General features: G+C 42.4%; 1 non-coding gene across 1 annotated transcript; it reads left to right on the top strand.

The window, feature by feature from the left end:
- Positions 1 to 440: 440 nt before the first annotated feature.
- LOC123456440 lies at positions 441 to 547 on the top strand. The gene has a single exon (XR_006634539.1). It is a non-coding gene; the product is annotated as a U6 spliceosomal RNA (small nuclear RNA).
- Positions 548 to 8,014: the final 7,467 nt, after the last annotated feature.

Raw genomic sequence — 8,014 nt, forward strand, 5'->3', positions numbered from 1 at the left:
AAAAATGTTACTTTGAAAACCTATCCATCAAGACTACAGAGAACTCCTAGAGAACTACAAAGAGGTTTTAAAACAGTAAACAAAGCCCCTTTCTTTCTATTGTCAACTAACTTCTCTACTTATTGAGAGGGTCCAAGTGGCTTTCAAGTCTAAATCTTACTATAAAGATATTTTATTAACCAATGATGGTGGTTAAGACATGCTTTATTCAAGAAAATAGATAGCTCTTTCATGGCATATAAAAATAGTATGTCAAGCCAGACATGAGGTGCACACTTTTCATCCCAGCCCTTGGGCGGCAGAGGTAGGAGGATCACCATGAGTTCAAGGCCACCCTGAGACTATACAGTGAATTCCAGGACAGCCTGAGCTATAGTGAGACCCTACCGTGAAAAACAAAAAAACCCAAAAAACAAACAAAACAAAGCAAAAGTATGTCAGTGCTTGCTTCAGAAGCACATAAACTAAAATTGGGATGATACAGAGAAGATTAGCATGGCCCCTGCGCAAGGATGACACGCAAGTTCACGAAGCATTCCATATTTTAAAATTTAAAAAACAATTATTTATTAGAGATTGCGAGAGATAGTTCTATATTTAAAAGAGTTGTGTGACAGTCAGATGTGGTGGCACACACACCTTTCAATCCCAGCACTTGGGAGGCTGAAGTAAGTGGGAGGATCGTGGTCAGTTCAAGTCCGGTGTGGGGCTACATAGTAAGTTCCAGGTCGGTCTGGGCTACGGTGAGACCCTACTTCAAAAAAAAAAAAAAACAAACAACAACAGCAACAAAAGCCCCCACAACCCCATGTGGCAGCTTACTCCTATCCTCATAGACACCTTGCTACCCGTGTAAGCCAGATGCCCAAAGTGGCACAGGCATCTGGAGTTCGTTTGCAGTGGCTGAAGGTCCTGGCACTCTGATTCAGTCTCTCTCCCCTTCTCTCTTTCTGTATCTCTCTGCCTGCAAATAAATTATGCACACACACACACACACACACACACACACACACACACACATATATTTTCAAGGTGGGGTCTCACTCTAGCTCAGGCCTAGAATTCACTATGTAGTCTCAGGTTGGCCTCAAATTTACAGAGATCCTCCTACCTCTGCCTCCCAAGTGCTGGGATTAAAGGTTTGCACCACCATGCCTGGCTACAATATATATATTTAAAATAATTCATATAACTAAGAGGCACATAATAAGATCCTGTTCTCTACAACCTCAGTGTAGGGCTGTTAAACTGAAAACCTGTGTCACTGGCACTCTAAGAAACGTGCTTTAGTTCTCTGCTTTCATTTGATTTGATTTAGTCAAAATGAAAAAAAAAAAAAAAGACAGACATTGAATTTCCATCTCAGATCTAGAAAAGCCTTCCTACATTCTGAGGTGCCAACTGTTGTTAGAAAGAGTGAGCTCAGATGATGGGAATTAATTAGTAAAGAGAACCTTAGCAGGCTGGAGAGATGGCTTAGCGGTTAAGCACTTGCCTGTGAAGCCAAAGGACCCCGGTTCGAGGCTCGATTCCCCAGGACCCACGTTAGCCAGATGCACAAGGGAGCGCACGCGTCTGGAGTTCGTTTGCAGTGGCTGGAGATCCTGGTGCGCCCATTCTCTCTCTCTGCCTCTTTCTTTCTCTGCTTGTCACTCTCAAATAAATATCAAAAAACAAACAAAAAAAAAAAAAAAAAAAGAGAGCCTTAGCCAGAGGTGGGAGACTTCCTCCCAACACTGCAGAACTTTCTGGAAGGACCGAGACCCCGTTTCCCTGTCTGTGTCTCCTGCGGCTCTCATTTGGAGTGACGCACAACACAGATTTCGTATCTACTGAACTCTCAATCCCTTGGGAAAGGCTCATTTTCAGTAAACAAAGCCTTCACTGTTGTTGAGAATCATAATTTTAAGATCATCAATATGACCATGCACCTAGGCATTTTCTTAAAAGTTTTAGCTCTGGCAGATGAAAATTTTAATTTAAGAAGAATCTTCCAGACAGGTGTGGGGGTACAGGCCTGTCGTCTTGGCAGAAGGATTGCAAGTTTAAGGCCTGCCTGGACTACAGAGTGAATTCAACATCAGCTTAATGAGTCCATTTTAAACTAAAACAAGCTGGGCGTGGTGGCACACACCTTTAATCCCAGCTCTTCGGAGGCAGAAGTAGGAGGATCGCTGTGAGTTCGAGGCCACCCTGAGACTACATAGTAAATTCCAGGTCAGCGTGGGCTACAGTGAAACCCTACCTCAAAAAAACCCAAACCAACCAACCAACCAACCAACCAACCAAACAAACAAAAAAAACCAGTAAAATGAGGGCTAGAGATGTAGCTCAGTGGTAGAACACTTGCCTAGCATTGATTAAAAGTGTGGCTTATTCATTGATCTATTTATAAATTTTATGGACTCATTGGAGTCTCTTGCCACCACAAAGGAACACCAAATGCTTTGGCCCAGCTTGAGCAACTCTCTTCTAGGAGTGGCTGAGATTACGCATGCCTGCCAGAGTGCCCAGGGTTTTCTCTTTCTCTCTCTCTGTCTGTCTTTCTTTCCAAGCAGAAAGAGAGAGAGAGAACAAATGTGCACCCCAGAGCCTCTGGCCACTGCGAATTAATTCCAGATGCAAATACACACACACACACACACACACACACACTTGAAGTAGGGTATTACTCTAGCCCAGGCTGGCCTTTAACTCACAGTAATCTTACCCTCTGTCTCCCAATTGCTGGAATCAAAGGCATGTGTCACCAAACCAGACACCCCCTCAGACATTTTTATTTATTTTATTTTAAAAATATTTTATTAGCTGGGTGTGGGACGCATGCCTTTAGTCCCAGCACATGGGAGGCAAAGGTTTGCTGAGAGTTTGAGGCCACCCTGAGACTACCTAGCAAATTCCAAGTCAGCTTGGACTAGAGTGAATCCCTACCTTGAAAAACAAACAAAAAGAAAGAAAGAAGAAACCACACAGTAGTATGACTGGGAGATACACCAAAAGTACTGAAGCAGACTTCTAGAAGCTGCTAAGAACTCAATATTAGAATAGATGTAAAACACAGCCACCAATACTCAGGCAAATGTGCAGAGGAGAAGGTTGAAGAGCCAGAGGGTTTGAGGCAATGTCCCTGTGCACTGGCCCCCTCCATTGACTGACTGCTGTGCCCCAAATTCAGGAACCATCTCAACAAGGTGAATGCCTACAATCCCACAATTAGGAGCCCTCCATCACAGGGTGCAAAGGAAGAGGGGTAAGATGGTACCAACATGTGATGTATACTTACAAAGTTTCATCTGAAGTAAAATAAACAAACAAAAGACATCAAAATAAATGTAAAAATAAGTAAGAAATTGAAAACCCCAATGTGACTGGGGCTCAACCCACAAACAAGAGTCCTACTGGCCTGTGTCAGCAGGTAGAAATAAAACACTGCTCCTGTACATCATGGAATTCTGCCTCTCTTTCAAGAATCTTGCACCACGGGCTGGAGAGATGGCTTAGTGGTTAAGCGCTTGCCTGTGAAGCCTAAAGACCCCGGTTTGAGGCTCGATTCCCCAGCACCCTCGTTAGCCAGATGCACAAGGGGGCGCATGCCTCTGGAGCTCGTTTGCATCCATTCTCTCTCTCTCTCTTTCTCTCTCTCTCTCTCTGCCTCTCTCTCTCTGTCACTTTCAAATAAATAAATAAATAAAAATAATTAAAAAAAAGAGAAGTTGCACGTGTGGTAAAGGACCACAAGAAGAAGCTATTGGAAAAATCATCAATGTGCCATTTGTTCATTCAGTAACATTCACAATTAGTAAGGAAGCTACAGTAAGTACAGAGCACAAGAACTATGATTAACATAGTTAGAATTTGTTGTGGCCTCCACAAAATAATTCAAAATCCCAATTTGACATGAAGAAACAGAGCAAGCATTCTTATGCTTTATGCTTACGTTGTAGATACAACTGCATAGTGATTCCACTTTTAGAAACATTTTAATATAATTTTTTCATTGGAATTACATCTTTGCTTGCCAGGAAATGATAGCATTCACGTCCAGGAGAAATCTGTGACAAAAACATGATCCTTTCTAGGGTATCTCTGTTTAATTACAAAGATTTAAAACTATTTGTAAAATTTGATCTATTTTGCAACCTTTTCATTTTATCTGTAATTTTTAATCATCAGGAGGGATGATGATTATCAATACCTTGAACTTGATGTGATGGTATGTACCTTTATTCCTTGTACTGACAAGGCAGATGTAGATGGTTAGCTGTGAATTCAAAGCCAGCCTGAGATTTCATAGTGAGATCCTTGTCAGCCTGGGTTACCTTGGAAAGCCAAAATAAATAAAGCATGGTAGAAAGTGACTGAAGCTTTCACATTAAATAGCCTAAATGCTGTGACTAGCTTTAAAAGAACCGATTATACATCACTTTTAGAAAACGTGTATTGTGTCCTTCTAAGGAAAGTACTCAATATTCTTTAAAAATTAGAGAGAACCGATATGAGACCTCTCTCTTAAGAAGAGACACATACTGTCATCCAGGACTTTTTATCATGATAAGGAAAATTCCAACTTGGTACCAAATCTTCCCCGGGGGCTTTTGAGCATGAAAATCTTATAAGAAAAAAAAAAAAGGTCTAAAACTGCATTTTATCTTTAGTTAAAAGGATGACATCATATTGAAGAGTCCTTTCAACATAGATAAAAAGAATGCTATGTGGTACTTACTGTGGAAGGACCGTAGAAGGGATTATTTCTGACATTGATATTTCTCAGCCTTGTGCCTACTTTTCCTGAAAACGATTTGTGAACAAATACATCTGGTAACCAAAGAATGACAGCTATGTTTGTGGTAACCCCAGCCTGGACTGTGCCTGGTAATTTTAATTATTATGCCACACCCGATGCTATGGCCATTTAGGTGAGAAAAGAGTGGGCTGCAGTGGACTTTACGTGTAAATCCCACTGCCTGCTGTGGTACACAGACAGGGTCGTCGACACCGTGTACTGTGGTTGAGTGCCTGGTTTTACTTGCCCAGAGGGAATGAGATCCACGGACAACGCAGATTGACGAACAATTCAAGAGAAGATACCCTAACCCCTTTCAAAACACGAGTCAAGATGCCCTCTTCATGAAGCACCCGCTGGACAGCACAGAGGAACTGAGATGAGCCGCAATGCTGTTTGAAGGGAGAGTTTGAAAGCATACACCAGGCTGGGCATGGTGGCACAGGCCTTTAACCCCAGCATTTGGGAGGCAGAGATAGGAGGGTCACCATGAGTTTGCAGCCACTCTGAGACTACATCATGGATTCCAGGTCAGCCTGTACTAGAGTGAAACCCTACCTTGACAAACAAATGTTTAAAAAAAAAACAAACAAACAAAGGGGAAGCCTACACCAGAATGTTGGGGAGATATACAAAACTCACTGAAGCAGATTTCTTGGAGCTGCTAAGAACTCAGTATTAAAACAGACACAAAACACAGTCCTCAGGGCTCATGAAAATGTGCACGAGAGAATGTCGGGAGAGAGAGGGGCAAGATGGTAACAACATGTGATGTATACTTAACGAATTTTCTTCTGATATAAAGTAAACAAATATTCAAAACAAACAAATAACTAAGAATTTGAAAATCCTATGTGATTGGGGTCCAACCTACAAGTAAGGCTAGCTTTGAACTCATAGTTAACCGTCTACTCTGCCTTGCCATTCAGTGCTGGGTATAAAGGTGCATGCCATTCTTCCAGTTCAATGTGTTTGTGATAATCATCTGCCCTGATAACTGAAAATCACAGATAAAATGAAACGTTTGCAAAATAGGTCAAATTTTACAAATAGTTTTAAATCTTTGTAATTTAATAGGGATATGCTGGAAAGGAATATGTATTTGCCATAGATTTGTCCCTATAGAGATTATGACTTCCCGGCAATTAAAGATATAATTCCAACGAAACATATATGAAACTGTTTCTAAAGATGGAATCTCTGTGTGCAGTGTCATCTACAATGTAACTGTAAAGCATAAGAACTTATTTATTTGACAGAGAAAGAAGGAGAAAGAAAGAGAAAGAGAGAGAGAGAGAGAGAGAGAGAGAGAGAGAGAGAGAAGCCACTGCAAAGGAACTCCAGACACTTGCGCCCCTTTGTGGGGCTAATGTGGGTCTTGGAGAATTGAACCTACGGGTCCTTTGGCTTTGCAGGAAAACACCTAAACTGCTAAGCCATCCCTTAAACTAAGTTTTTATTTTATTTCATTTCTTTGCATGCAGAGAGAGAACGATCGAGAGAAGAGAGACACACACAGAGAATGGGCAAACAAGGTCCTCTAGTGACTGCAAACGAACCCCAGACACGTGTTCTCCTTGTGCATCTGGCTTGCAGGGTTCCTGGGTCCTTTGACTTCGCAGGCAAACACCTTAACGCTAGGGCATATATCCAGCCCCAGATTGGGATTTTTAATCATTTTGTGGATAACGTAATGTCACAACAAATTCTAACTGTGTTAATCGTGGGGTGCTTGCGTCCTGTACTTCCTGTGACTTCATAAGTAATTGTGAATGTCACTGAATGAACAAATAGTACGTTGGTTCTTTTCCAATACCTTACTCTTCCTGTGGTCCTTCACCACACCCGAATCCACCGTGGAGTCACGAAGGTTCTCAAGAGCCTCCGTGTTGGGAAACCATCCCTCAGCACACCCTTCTCAGCCCTGAGACTCAATTCTTTCTGCCCAGGCTTCCAGGAATTTTCTCTGGGCTTACAAGGCAAAAGGAACATCAATCTTTGCATATGGGGTTAAGTTGCTCATATTTTCCCCTTTAGAAGTTAGGACTCTCCTCAATGTCTACTGCCTCACCAGGAGGGTGGTCCCGAGGCAGGAAGGGAGCTCAGCACTCACACAATGTCTCACGTCCTCTGTGAGGCCTGCGGGTCCCCGGCAGATGTGACCAGATGACTCACACGCTTGTCAGGTGCCTCATTTTTTTTTTCTTTTTGATGTCATTATCTTTTTTTTTTCAATTGACAACTTCCATGATTGCAATTTCCCATGGTAATTCTCTCCCTCCCCTCACTTTCCCCATTTGAAACTCCACTCTCCATCATATCCCCTCCCCCTCTCAATCAGTCTCTCTTTTATTTTGATGTCATGATCTTTTCCTCCTCTTACGGTGGTCTTGTGTAGGTAGCGTCAGGCACTGCGAGGTCATGGATATCCGGGCCATTTTGTGTCTGGAGGAGCACGTTGTAAGGAGTCCTACCCTTCCTTTGGCTCTTACATTCTTTCCGCCACCTCTTCCGCAATGGACCCTGAGCCCTGGAAGGTGTGATAGAGATATTTCAGTGCTGAGCACTCCTCTGTCACTTCTCAGCACCATGGTGCCTTCTGAGTCATACCGAGGACACTGACGTCTGAAAAGAGAAGGAGCAGTGTTTCATTTCTACCTGCTGACACAGGCCAGTAGGACTCTTATTTGTAGGTTGAACCCCAAATCACATAGGTTTTTCAATTTCTTCTTTATTTATTGATATATTTTTAATTTTATTTGTTTGTTTTATTTCAGAAGAAACTCTGTAAGGACCCAGTACATATTGGTACCATCATACCCTTCTTCCTATGCATTAGCTGATGGAGGGCCCATAATTGTGGCATGGTGGGCATTTTACCGTGTTTTTATGTGATCTGAGTTTTGGGTGCAGCAGATAGTCAGTGGGTACAGGGATATTGCCTCACAACTTCTGGCTCTTGCGCCTTCTCTTCCACACATTCCCCTGAGCGTCAGTGGCTGTATTTTAGGTATATTCTAATATTTAGTTCTAGTAGCTTCTAGAATCTGCTTCAGTACGATTTGTGTATCTCCCCATCACACTGGTGCAGGTTTTCAGATTCCTCCCTTCAAGAAGCCCTGTTGCCCTTCTCAGTTCCTCTTGGGTCCTGCAGAACGTGGGCATCTTGAGTCATCTTTTGATAGGGGTTCAGGTATCTTTCCTTGAATTGCTGGTGGATTTTTGTTGTCC

This window comes from Jaculus jaculus, chromosome 22 (assembly GCF_020740685.1).
Source record: "Jaculus jaculus isolate mJacJac1 chromosome 22, mJacJac1.mat.Y.cur, whole genome shotgun sequence".
In the NCBI taxonomy this organism is placed as follows: Eukaryota; Metazoa; Chordata; class Mammalia; order Rodentia; family Dipodidae; genus Jaculus; species Jaculus jaculus.